This window comes from Petromyzon marinus, unplaced genomic scaffold (assembly GCF_048934315.1).
Source record: "Petromyzon marinus isolate PM22_M1 ecotype Great Lakes invasive population unplaced genomic scaffold, UKy_Petmar_22M1.pri1.0 PM_Scaffold_8, whole genome shotgun sequence".
Classification (NCBI taxonomy): Eukaryota; Metazoa; Chordata; class Hyperoartia; order Petromyzontiformes; family Petromyzontidae; genus Petromyzon; species Petromyzon marinus.
In genome coordinates, this window is record NW_027423688.1 from 2,145,171 (window position 1) to 2,158,125 (window position 12,955).

Below are 12,955 nucleotides of genomic sequence, written 5' to 3' on the forward strand. Positions count from 1 at the left end.
ATTTATGATTTTCTCTTTAATTTCTATAATATTGTAAATGTTACAATAGTTTTTTTCATAAGGTGCCATTTTAAAAATATAATTTTACATTGTCACCTCAAACTAGACTCAAATATTCATAATATTGTGGTAATTGGATTGTCTGCCATCAAATTAAGACAATTAGATTCGTAACTTGGAATATCACTTCATATTATGCTGTTTCTAACATTGTTTAGACTGTAACCGTGTAACCATTCAAAACGTTGATAACGAGCCTGTTTAAGTCATCTAGATTACAAATAAAATGTACACAATCATCATTTTCTTATTACTGGGACAATTGTGCCCGAAATAATCTGAGTTACATTACATTTAACATTAGGAAGGGGTCTGCTGTTCAGGTCAGATCCTGGCTGATGACATAGTTGTCTCCAGTCTGTGTCACAGTCATGTGGGTGGTACCTTTGACATCATGATGTCTATGACGTCATGTACCACGTGTCATTCATATTGGAAGAGCTGTGTTTATTGGTCGCTGTGTTTCTTGTCTCAGCTAAAATAAACGTGAGATTATTTAGCCTCGTGGTTATTAAAGCCTCCACTACTGTTGATGAAACTGAAATTAATCTCAGCAGTTGTCAGCCTGCACATCATTTAACCAGTGAGCCTGAAAGGGGTGGTTTAAGGATTGTTTGCGTGTTAATGGGGTTTATTATTGAGGCTTTCAAGGGTGTGGGAGTCTCACTCACTACATGAGCATGAGGGGTTTGGGGGTTTCGCTCAGCTTATGGTAACGTGTTGTAACAAATACGTTTAAATATATAATTTTAGCAAATGTTATTAGAAAATCAAACTGAAAGGGCTGGTTTAAGGATTGTTTGCGTGTTAATCGGGTTTATTATTGAAGCTTTCAAGGGTGTGGGGGTCTCACTCACTACATGAGCATGAGGGGTTTGGGGGTTTAGCTTAGCTTAAGGTAACGTGTTGTAACAAATACTTTTGAATATACAATTTTAGCATATGTTATCAGAAAATCAAACTGCAATGTCGTGGATATTGTGATTCTTGGATTCTTGACGGTAGAATTAATATTGATGTGGATATTTCTGACATCGTCGTTTTATGTGACTGATTATTGATGTAAAAATTAGTTTCAAATAGAAACGGCATGCAAAAGGTGAACATTAATCATTAAACAATGCCCAATTGTTAATTTGTAATGCAGTGTATGATCATCTGCTTGACACAATTTATGATTTTCTCTTTTATTTCTATAATATTGTAAATGTTACAATAGTTTTTTTCATAAGATGCCATTTTAAAAATATAATTTTACATTGTCACCTCAAACTAGACTCAAATATTCATAATATTGTGGTAATTGGATTGTCTGCCATCAAATTAAGACAATTAGATTCGTAACTTGGAATATCACTTCATATATTGCTGTTTCTAACATTGTTTAGACCGTAACCGTGTAACCATTCAAAACGTTGATAACGAGCCTGTTTAAGTCATCTAGATTACGAATAAAATGTACACAATCATCATTTTCTTATTACTGGGACAATTGTGCCCGAAATAATCTGAGTTACATTACATTTAACATTAGGAAGGGGTCTGCTGTTCAGGTCAGATCCTGGCTGATGACGTAGTTGTCTCCAGTCTGTGATGTCACAGTCATGTGGGTGGTACCTTTGACATCATGATATCTATGACGTCATGCACCACGTGTCATTCATATTGAAGAGCTGTGTTTATTGGTCGCTGTGTTTCTTGTCTCAGCTAAAATAAACGTGAGATTATTTAGCCTCGTGGTTATTAAAGCCTCCACTACTGTTTATGAAACTGAAATTATTCTCAGCAGTTGTCAGCCTGCACATCATTTAACCGGTGAGCCTGAAAGGGGTGGTTTAAGGATTGTTTGCGTGTTAATGGGGTTTTCATTGAGGCTTTCAAGGGTGTGGGGGTCTCACTCACTACATGAGCATGAGGGGTTTGGGGGTTTAGCTCAGCTTATGGTAACGTGTTGTAACAAATACGTTTAAATATATAATTTTAACAAATGTTATTATAAAATCAAACTACAATGTCGTGGATATTGTGATTTTTGGATTCTTGACGGTAGAATTAATATTGATGTAGATATTTCTTACATTGTTGTGAGAATTAGTTTCAAATAGAAACGGCATGCAAAAGAGGTGAACATTAATCATTAAACAATTCCCAATTGTTAATTTACGTGTTACAGTGTATGATCGTCTGCTTGACACAATTTATTATTTTCTCTTTTATTTCTATAATATTGTAAATGTTACAATAGTTTTTTTCATAATAATGCAGATACTCCTGCATTTTGTCTTGTTATTCAACAATTATTTAATTGATGGAAAACATTGTTTGTAAAGCAAAATTATGTAAATGCATTTACAATTAAATAATGTGCAACTGGACGCAATTATTTCGCATTCTAGTTTTTAAAAGATGCACAACCGGTGATAAAAGTAAAGTTAATCTCGTCAGTTGTGAGCCTGGTCTTCATCACATCTGAAAAGTGAGCCCGACACGGGCGTTTTAAAAATGATCAGGAATCGTTGTTAATAATTAGGGGTGAAAAGTTGTGGTTATGGGCTACAGGCTGAGTTTTAGTGTTTGGGGATAGAGTGAAGGGTTAGAGTTCACAGTTATAATTAGAGGTTGGAGTTTGCCATACGGGCAAGTGTGATACAGTTACGGTTTAGAACTTAGAGTTACGGTTGTGTATTAGGGTTTGTGTATTAAGGGTTAGTGTTCGGTATGACGGGTTAGGGTTGCCTATCAGGTGTTCGGGTTATGCTTGAGTAATAGTATTTTGATGTTTGGGCGAGGGATATTACTCAGGTAATTCGATTGGTTGACCTCTGAATAGATTACCCGTTATGTTCCTGATTTCATCAGGTCTCAGAAGCTAAGCAGGGTCTAGCTTGGGGAGTGATTGGATGTCCTAGCATTGGGTGGCCACCACGTGCTATAAATGGTGTAATAGTCATTGTGAGCATTGGAGGGCAGTGCAGAAAAATATTTTCTTTTGCAGTCTCCCCGACCTTCACCAACCCACACTGACCAGCGTTTTTAAGTATGGTTACATAACCCTCATCATCCATGAGGCATTGAGAGGCCTTTATCAACCAGTGGATTAATACAAATGGGTTCTACATGAACATGGTTAAGTCTGACGATTATGTTCAATGGAATAGTGGATTGGAATAAACATGTGTGAGTGGGTGAGTGAATGAGTGAGTGAGCGGGTGCACAAGTGAGTGAGTTGGCAGTAAGCAAGTAAATGAAGGGGCTTGTAAATCAACATGCACAAGAGTGAGTGACTGGTACTGTGAGTGGAAAATGGTAATAATTGAGAGGATGAGTGATTAATTGAGTTGATAAATTTGATCCTTGTTCTAACCCCTCCAGGCCACCACCATCAAACAGACACAACACCTACAACATGGACAGACAACTTAAGTGGGCTGATATCTTGGAGCACTATGAGAGTAAGTTACATATACCTACATAAAATAGTTTGTTAGAATCAGAATATTTATATATTCTGGAGAATTCTGATGAGCTATAAACTTACTTTTCACAAATAACTAGGAAATGCAGAGGAGAACTCCATAATAATGGCATTCAGCAGAACTGGCTTGGTGGGTAAGGGATTAGACACTGATCCAGCATGGCAGAGAACGTTTATTAAGCTCTGGGTTTCAGCAACCTATAATTAAACTAGGGTCTCAAGTTTATGGAATGAATGATCTCAACATGCTCACAAAAATATGACATGTAAAGTGTTAATGCCATGTGATGAATATTTCTCAATAGCAGGGCCTGTAGTGTGATAAGAGGTAACTAGAGGGATCTCAGAATGAGTTCTGTGAAATCTCCATGTGCTTCGCTCTCTAACCCATCACTCATCCTTTGAATGAAATGTCTGTGCTCCGTAGTCCGGAAGTCGCAGCTCCAAACGACCACGTGGGGGGACATTATGGACAGAGTTGACCCTTTCCCGAACCAAGGTGACAAGAATGGCGACCAAAAGGTGTGTATGTGGTCGGTGAGGGTCAAGGACACCGTCTGTACACGATAGCACACCATGCCACCACACGATAAAACTACAACATGACTACACATCACATCACCAAACCATCTCTCCACACCACCTTTCCCATCATACCACCCCACCATCCAGTCAATAACCCATCACAGAACCTCACCATGTGTCTACACCATCACATGACACGATCTCTCCATAACATTCCAACACATCACATCTAAATACCACCACATCATCTCCCGACATCACCCCATCTTGCCACCATGTCACGCCATATCCCACTCGTGCATGCACATCAATTGGCCTTTTTTTCAGGCAGTGACGCGACCTCTGTCTGTGAGCTCATTGGAAGGTGCTATTCCAGTTGCCCACGATGAGCGCTGCTGTTAGATTTTTCCAGATTATGGGCAGCTAGATCCTTTCAATGGAACATTCTGTGGCACCTATTGCCCGTGATGAATGTTAATAACAATCGCCATTAAATTATCGCAGTTGATCAAGGCCTCAATGGGGTTCATGAGGTCTGTGGGGTCGATAGGTGTCTGTGGGAATATATGAGGGTGTAACATGTATCATTAGTTTGTAGGGTTTAGGTGAATTAGTGGTTAGGGCTACATTAATGCTGTGTTCAAAAGTACTGATTGGTAAAGGTTTGTTTTAACATCGGGTGATTGTGTATGTGTGTGCTCAGCATATTTGGTGTGTGCTCAGCATATTTGGATGAGTCAATATACATGTTTGCGTCCATGCATAGGTGTGTGAGTATGCATTTGTGTATGGGTGGAAATGCATGTTTGCGTGCGTGTGGGTATTATTTTGTGCATGTGTGTGCATGTTTGAATGTTCCTGTGCTTATCGTTGCGCATATGCACGAATAGAAGCAGCTCAAGTGTAGGCGCCCCAAGAACCAGAGGAGCATTCGGGAGGTGAATAACCTCGGCGAGGTGAAGCCTCTCTAGGAGGAGAAGCGCTTCACCAAATTGAAGCACCACTGCCTCCGGACCACGGCCACCAGCACCACCGCCAGCACCACCGCCAGCACCACCGCCAGCACCACCACCAGCACCAACACCAGCACCACCACCAGCACCACCGCCAGCACCACCACCAGCACCACCACCAGCACCACCACCAGCACCACCGCCAGCACCGCTGCCAGCACCACCGCCAGCACCGCCGCCACCTCCTCCGCTACCGCTACAACCACCACTACCACTCCTGTGCAGGGCCCAATCACACTGCACATTGGAGAAGATGTCTTTAGAGAAGGAGCCGCTGAGCCAGGGTAAGCAATTCTGCGTGTGTCCTGTGTGTATTTATTATTATTGTTTACGCAGGATAAGCATCAGTGAGTCTCAAGACCTTTTTTCAGCAGGGTCCTGCCAAGTTTTGTTAGTAATCGGGAACAAAATGACTGTTGTTTGCGATCCTAATTGAGTGATTTGCATTGCTTATGTGGGTTCAGTTATGGGGAGAAAGCTGCAGAGCCCACCCAGAACAGGGGGAGAGAACAAACTCCACACAGAGAAAGTGGCCCAGTTGGGAATCGAACCCAGATCCCTCTAGTTATGAGGCAAAGATGTTCCAGCTCTGCCACCCGCACAAACACACAGACAATGCAAACCCCACATGTACATTCGGCGATAGAAATGTTCTTCATAATTGCTTTCTGGTTGAGACCACGTAACAATGCGGTAATATATTCACCATGTAACCCTACATCCACTATATTGTTGCCAGACTAATGCCCGTTTCCTGGCCAACTACCAAGTGTATTTTTACTGCACAAGGATAGCTGCCATTGGGAGGAGGGGGGTGCCCCCTTTCAAATGCATTGAGACGAGAAATGCAAGATGTGAGTGGCTCATCACGTGTAAAGCGCTCTGAGATGCCATCAAAGTCAAAGGGGGCAACTTAGTCGACCACAAATCACCATGGATATTTTTCCACAATCGTGCATGGGTGAAGCGGGCCAGCGATAGCGGGTTCATCACTCACTGCTTACAGTTCAGCTCTGGCGTCCTGCCCTGGGTATTAGTGCTGCTGCGTAAACCACAAAGACACGCACACCCTCTCCTTCATAGCACACGTTAAAAATCTCCCCTGATGTCATTGGAAATTAGTATGCCATTGTGTGCCAGGGATCAATTATAGCACACATATACAAATGTCACTGCAAGTTATTCCATTGGATTTACACAGCAATTCCAGCCACTACTGTGAAACTACAGCAGTCTGTGTTAGATTCAGCAGCACCTTTCTTCGTGCTAGCCTTGCATTGAGAGAATGACAGCTGCAATGCCAAGCGTACTCACTGATTGTGATGTTTTGTGTGGTTATTAAATTCGAATTAATCCGCCACACAGTCCACCTACAGATTGTAAGGAGACGACTGCGATGTCTGCCATAGCAGGAAGGTTGAACGGTGTCATGCGCGTCTCTTCACAGAGCGGAGTCAGCGCAGCAATCCTTGCAGGCCGTTGAAGAAAAGAGAGAGGTTGTGGAGAAGAAGATGAAAGAGGAAGTGAAGGAGGAGGTGAAAGAGGAAATGGAGAAGGTGGAGAGGGAGTTGGAGAAGACAAATGAGGAGATAGCGGTGGAGGACGAAGAGGACGACAAGGAGATGGAGGAGAAGATGGTGGTGGTGGTGGTGGTGTGGTGGAAGAGATGGTGATGCAGGAGGTCGAAAAGACGGAGAAAGAGAAGACGGAGGAGACAGAGGAGGCGACGGGGAAGGAGACAGAGGAGGAGACAGAGGAGGAGACCGAGTGGCAGGAGGCGGTGGTAGTGCAGGAACGAAAGGGCCTGGCTCGTGTGGCGAACGCGATCCGTGCGCTCTTCCGCAGCATGATGCTGTTTGGTTGCGGCCGGTCGACCGCACAGTTGGGGTGATGGAGGTGCCACTGGGACCGCAGCCGGGGAAGGAAACTGAGCAGCAGATGCCAGGACTGTACTGGACACTGACTGCTGCCAACAGACTAACTCTGTTAAGAGTTAGCATCAATCCAATGCATTATGTAATAATTATCATTGTTGTTTTTATTATAAACTTTATGACATAAACCTATGAGGAAACAATGTAACTTTGCATTGCTTGTGAGCGCTGCCTGGGTTGGTTCAATGTGCCTTGGCTCGTGTGCAGTGTCCCGGCTGTGTGTGCGGCGGTACAATGACAACTATGTCATGAGAGAAGTTTCAGGCAATGGCCCTTCTTCAGAACGTGTACAAGCAGTGGTGGGAAAAGATCATCAGGCGATTCGTCTGACACATCCACCCCTTCACTGCCCCACTGCCCCTCTGCCAAGCTGCTTCCGCTGTCCTGCTGCCCCTCTGCCCCTCTGCCCACTGCCCCATTGCCTCACTGCCCCTCTGCTCCGCTGCCCCACTGCTTTGATGCCACTCTGCCCTAATGCCCCGCTGTTCCATTGCTCCACTTTCCCACTGTCATCACATCCATCACGAAGCAGCGAGACGTCCATACCACCTCATTAAATATTACCCTGATGTGCACGCAGAGAGAGAGACCCTCGTTTAGCATTGCATACTGGAGGGGGCTGCTGTGATGCAATGGCTCGTAAACTTCACTGGCAATGGAGAGATTGCTGGTTCCACCTTCTGGCACAGCAGTTGAAACAAATGGTCGAGTATCTGAAGTTCCCCTGCCTCTGTCCGCCAAACAGTACAACTGGGTACACCATAATCGAGTGGCAAGTTGCGTGTGGTAGGTAAAAGTGTGGGTACTCCTTCCTCTTCAAAATCATCTGACGAGTATGGAAGAATAGACCAAAATATCGTTCAAACGCCTTTATAGAGGTCTCTATTGTGTAAATTCTTCTTGCCAGCAGAGGCATGAGAAAGCAATTGCAGGACTGCTCCACAATACCAATTGTCTTGGCAAAGTATTCCAATAATGCTTCTTACTAAACAGGCTGCTTATATATTTAACATGGGGGGGGGGGGTGTTGATTGTTTAGAGATGGTCCAGTGGCTCAGAGGTCAGAGCACTAAAATGGGGTTGAATCCAGGCATTCACCTACGATTAAAGCAGGTTCTCAAGTCTGGTGAATTAATGGTCTCAGCGCGGTTGCCATTGACTGCACATTATAAACCATCACATTACTGCTTGGGTGAGTGGGAAATTGAGTAAGTGGGTGGGTAGGTGGTGGATGAATGAGTGCATCGGTGTGTGGATATGTGGGTGAGTGGATGGGTAATTGGATTAGTTGGTGCCTGGGTGAGTGGATGGTTGGTGGTTGAATGGGTGGATGGGTAATTTAATGAGTGGGTTAGTGTGTAAATTGGTGGATGTGTGAATGTGTTAATGAGTAAGTGGATGGTTGAGTTGGTGAATGATTAGGTGGGTGGATGAGTGAGTGGGTGGGTCAGTGAGTTAGTTTGAATGAATCAGTGGTTGAGTGGCTAATTAAATGAATGGGGAACTGGATACATGATTTGGTGCTTGGGTGGGTCAGTGGGTAATTGAGCGAGTGGGTGAATGAGTATAGGGGTGAGTGGATTTTTGAATGAGTGATTGGGTGAATGGGTGAGTTCGTGAGTCTGTGTGTGAGAGGGTAATGGAGTGGTTGGATGTGTGAGTGAGTAAATTAGTGGGTGAATGAGTGGTGGGTGAGTGGGGAGATGATTGAGTGAGTGGGTGAGTTAGCTGGTGGGCAAGTGGGTGCGTGGGTGGGTGGGAGAGCGGGTGGGTTAGTTAGTAGGTGGGTGAGTGAGTGAGCGGGTGAGTGAGTGAGTGGGTGGCTGGGTGAGTGGGTGGTTGAATGGGTGGGTGGGTGAGTGGGTGGGTGAGTGAGTGGGTGAGTGGGTGGGTGAGTAGTTGAGTGGGTGGGTGAGTGGGTAATTGAGTGAGTGGGTGAATAAGTACGTGGGTAAGTGGTATTTGAATGATTGAGTGATTGGGTGAGTTGGTGAGTGTGTGTATGAGTGAGTGAGTGGGTGAGTGAGAGTGGGTGGGTGGGTGAGTCAGAGTGGATGGGTGAGTAGGTGGGTGGATGGGTGGGTGAGGGTGAGTGGGTGGGTGGGAGATTGAGTGAGTGGATGAGTGGGTGGGTGAGTGAGTGTGTCGATATGTGGTGAGTCTGTCCCTGGTGAGTGTCTCTGGTGAGTCTGAGGACCAGACACTGTTCTGACCATTCCGTCCCCTTCGAGCGCCTTGCTGGCCTTCATCGGGGCTCACTACCAACACGAGCTGCCCCAGATATGTATATGAGAATCAAAATCTGAATATGTAATCATACTGGAGGAATCCGATGAGCTATAAAGCTTTTTTCAGAGATGTCCAGTAGGGACGGCTTTGTACGTTACAGCAACAAACAATACAAAAAAAAAGATCGGAGTGCAAGGTATAGGAAAAGTAAACAAATCACTAAAAAAAGAATAAACTAAGCATTTTTTTAAAATATTATCAGGTAAAGTCCAATGAGGTATTAGCTTATTTTTCAGAAGCCAATTGACCACAAATGATAACTCATGTCTGGGGGCAGCTATTGAAGGCTGAATTTCTTTCGCACCGTACATAGCCAACCGTGCTAATCGGAGGTGCCGGGGAAGGACACCAAAAGTATTAGGTTAGGGTCAGGGCTATAGGGTCAGGGCTATAGGGTCAGGGCTATAGGGTCAGGGCTATAGGGTCAGGGCTATAGGGTCAGGGCTATAGGGTCAGGGCTATAGGGTCAGGGCTATAGGGTTAGGGCTACAGGATGTAGGGGCACTGCAGGTTCTCCACAAGGCACGTGATGCCCTCTAGTGGACAAACGCATAACTACAGCTGCTGCTGCTGCAGCTCAAGGAACAAGATATCCGAGTTGTACAGCCTCCACATCGCCACTTCTCCACGCACACAATGCGAGTGGTGCTACTCAGCCGCACAAGCTTCTAAGAGTGCATCTCATCATCAACATTAACTCAACACAAGCAGCACCCTGAAACAGGCTTCGTCTCTCAGTGTCTCATCAGCAGTCAGGCTCGCTTGAACTGGTGAACTGCCAGATGTTACTGAGATGGGGGGGGGTTCCATGTGGAGGACGTAACCTGTTCATGATTATTGAGGGCGGCTGTTCGATGTGGAGTGACGTCACTTGTTCATGATTATTAGTGAGGGGGGGAGTACTGCATCTTGAGTGACGTCACCCGCTTATGATTATGAATGAGGCGTGGGGGTGTGTCCATTTGGAGGACGTCACCTTCTCATGAATATTAATGAGGGGGGCTGGTCGATGTGGAGTGACGTCACGAACGTTAAGGACATACATTCCTGGGTGATTACAGTAGATATATAACAACAACCGCCATTCGCCACTAAGTGGCGGTGACGTCACCACGACGCTTGTGCCAGGCCATGTGCACCTTGAGGCCACGTGAAGTGTCGAACGCCCGCTGGCAGGAGGTCACGGGGCAGACCCAGGTGCCACGGGTTGACTGACTGAGATGACTGAGATGACTGGCTGATGCACCACCTGTGCCCCCTATTGTGCCAACCTGCTGTGCCCTAGCCACCCGGCGCTCCCCTCGTTGTTGTGAGCGTCGCTCCTCTGCCCTCCATTGTTGTTGGAGGGCGACTACCTCCAAATGCCCAGTAGCGTCCTTCATGAGCCTCCTCCACAGAGGCCGATTTTGACACTGCTGGTACCAGTCATCGGCAACTCCACTCAGCTCCACGTCCTCCTGTACCACATCACTCCATCTCTTCTCTAGCCCGTGCCGCGCCCGTTTAGCCCCCTCGATCCGGCCGAACAAAAGCTGTTTCGGCATGCGGTGGCTGGGCATGCGGGCTACATGACCCAGCCATCGCAGCCTTGCCTGCCGGAGGAGCTCATCGATGGGACCTTGCCCAGATCTTTCAAGGATTTGTGAGCTCCTCACACAATCCAGTCTGGTTAAACCCAGGATGGATCGTAGGCAGGCCTGTCTAAATGTTTCTAACCGGCGAAGATGTTCCATTAGGGGGGTCCACGTTTCGCAAGCGTAGAGAAGTGAGGAAATGACCGTGACCGAGAAGACCCGAAGCTTCGTGTGGCGCGACAGACCAGGCAGCTTCCACACAACGTTACGCAACCGATGAAAAGATATTGCCACTCGACTTATTCAGAGTGAGACCTCTGCTGTTAAACTGGAGCCGGTCATAAGCACACTACCCAGGTATGGGAAACTCTCTACTCTCTCCACAACTGCCCCATCACCGATTGAGAGTTGTGGGGGTGGAGTGTCCGATGGTACAAAATACCCAGGCAGGTGCTTAGTTTTGGTGTTGCTGATGGTAAGGCCCCATCTATTAGTAGCACGCTCCAGTCTCAGCAGCAGCATCTCCAACTCCTCCTCTGAATGAGCAGCTATTACCAAATCATCGGCATACATAACATGACGATTTAAAGCTTTCGTGACTGCAATGATTCATCTTCTTTGGTTCTTTCGGTAAAGTCACGTAGAATGATAATAAAATAATAAATTGATAAAATAAAATAACACAATAATATTCTCACGACGTTTCGGCCACAACACAAGCGGCCTTCATCAGGTGAAGGGGGCGAGACTGTCTGGTAGGACAGCGCTGGAGTGAAAGAGCCACGTTCAGATACGGCCTTTAAGCTGTGTGAGAGGAACAAAGCGCCCTCAAATTTCAGCACCACGGATAGCTACGGGCCCCGTTCAGACGGACGAGTTCGTCCATGGTCGGAACAGAGGAGGGGGAGAGAAACAGCTGCGAGGCCCTAGTATGCTCCATGTTGTAAAACTATACCATTAACCGTGGTGTGAGAGGTATTAAGAGGCAATGCTGGCGAAAGAGCTGCGGTCTGAAGGTCATCGTAAAAATACAATTAATTAAGAACAGAAATGATTTAAAACATCTTTCCAGTGGTTACTAAGCCTGAATCCATCTTCGCGGTTGAAATTGTCTCTGTGCTTGTATATGTGAATGGCCTCATGAACGAATCTCTCATGGTAGCCGGTTGGTTTGCAAAGAACTTCCGTCTTGGAGAAGTCAATGTCATGTGAGCCCACTGAATTATAACAGTGATCTGCCACGGCAGAGGAGTTCGTCCTACCGTGTTTCAAGTCTGCTTTGTGTTCGCGCATGCGGTCTGAGATATGTCTTTTGGTTTCTCCAATGTAGCTACTACCACAGAGGCACTTTAGTTTGTAAACGCCCGGGTACTGTATGTCTGGAACAGCATCTTTTACAGATGGAACAAAATCACGGATTTTATGTGCTGTGTTGAATCGGACCTGGATCTTGTGTTTGTTCAGGATTTTGGAGATCTTTTTAGTGACCCCTGCAATGTAGGGTAAGGTGATGGTTTTGAGTGGCTCCACAAGAGGATCCTTCTTCATGACTGGAGTGATGGCTTTGCGGATTGTGTAGTCGGAGTAGCCATTAGCCCCGAGAGCCTGGTGTACGTGCTTGAGTTCACTGGTAATGTGTTCCTGGTCGGAAATGCATTGGGCTCTATGGTATAGAGTCTTGATGAGGGAGTTCTTCTGGGATGGATGGTGGTGGGAATCCGGTTTCAAGTAAGCATCTGTATGGGTAGCTTTCCTGTAGACAGAGTGGCTCATTGAACCATCATGTCTTCTTTTAATTAAGACATCCAAAAAGGGTAGGACGCACTCTTCTGCCGTGGCAGATCACTGTTATAATTCAGTGGGCTCACATGACATTGACTTCTCCAAGACGGAGGTTCTTTGCAAACCAACCGGCTACCATGAGAGATTCGTTCATGAGGCCATTCACATATACAAGCACAGAGACAATTTCAACCGAGAAGATGGATTCAGGCTTAGTAACCACTGGAAAGATGTTTTAAATCATTTCTGTTCTTAATTAATTGTATTTTTACGATGACCTTCAGACCGCAGCTCTTTCGCCAG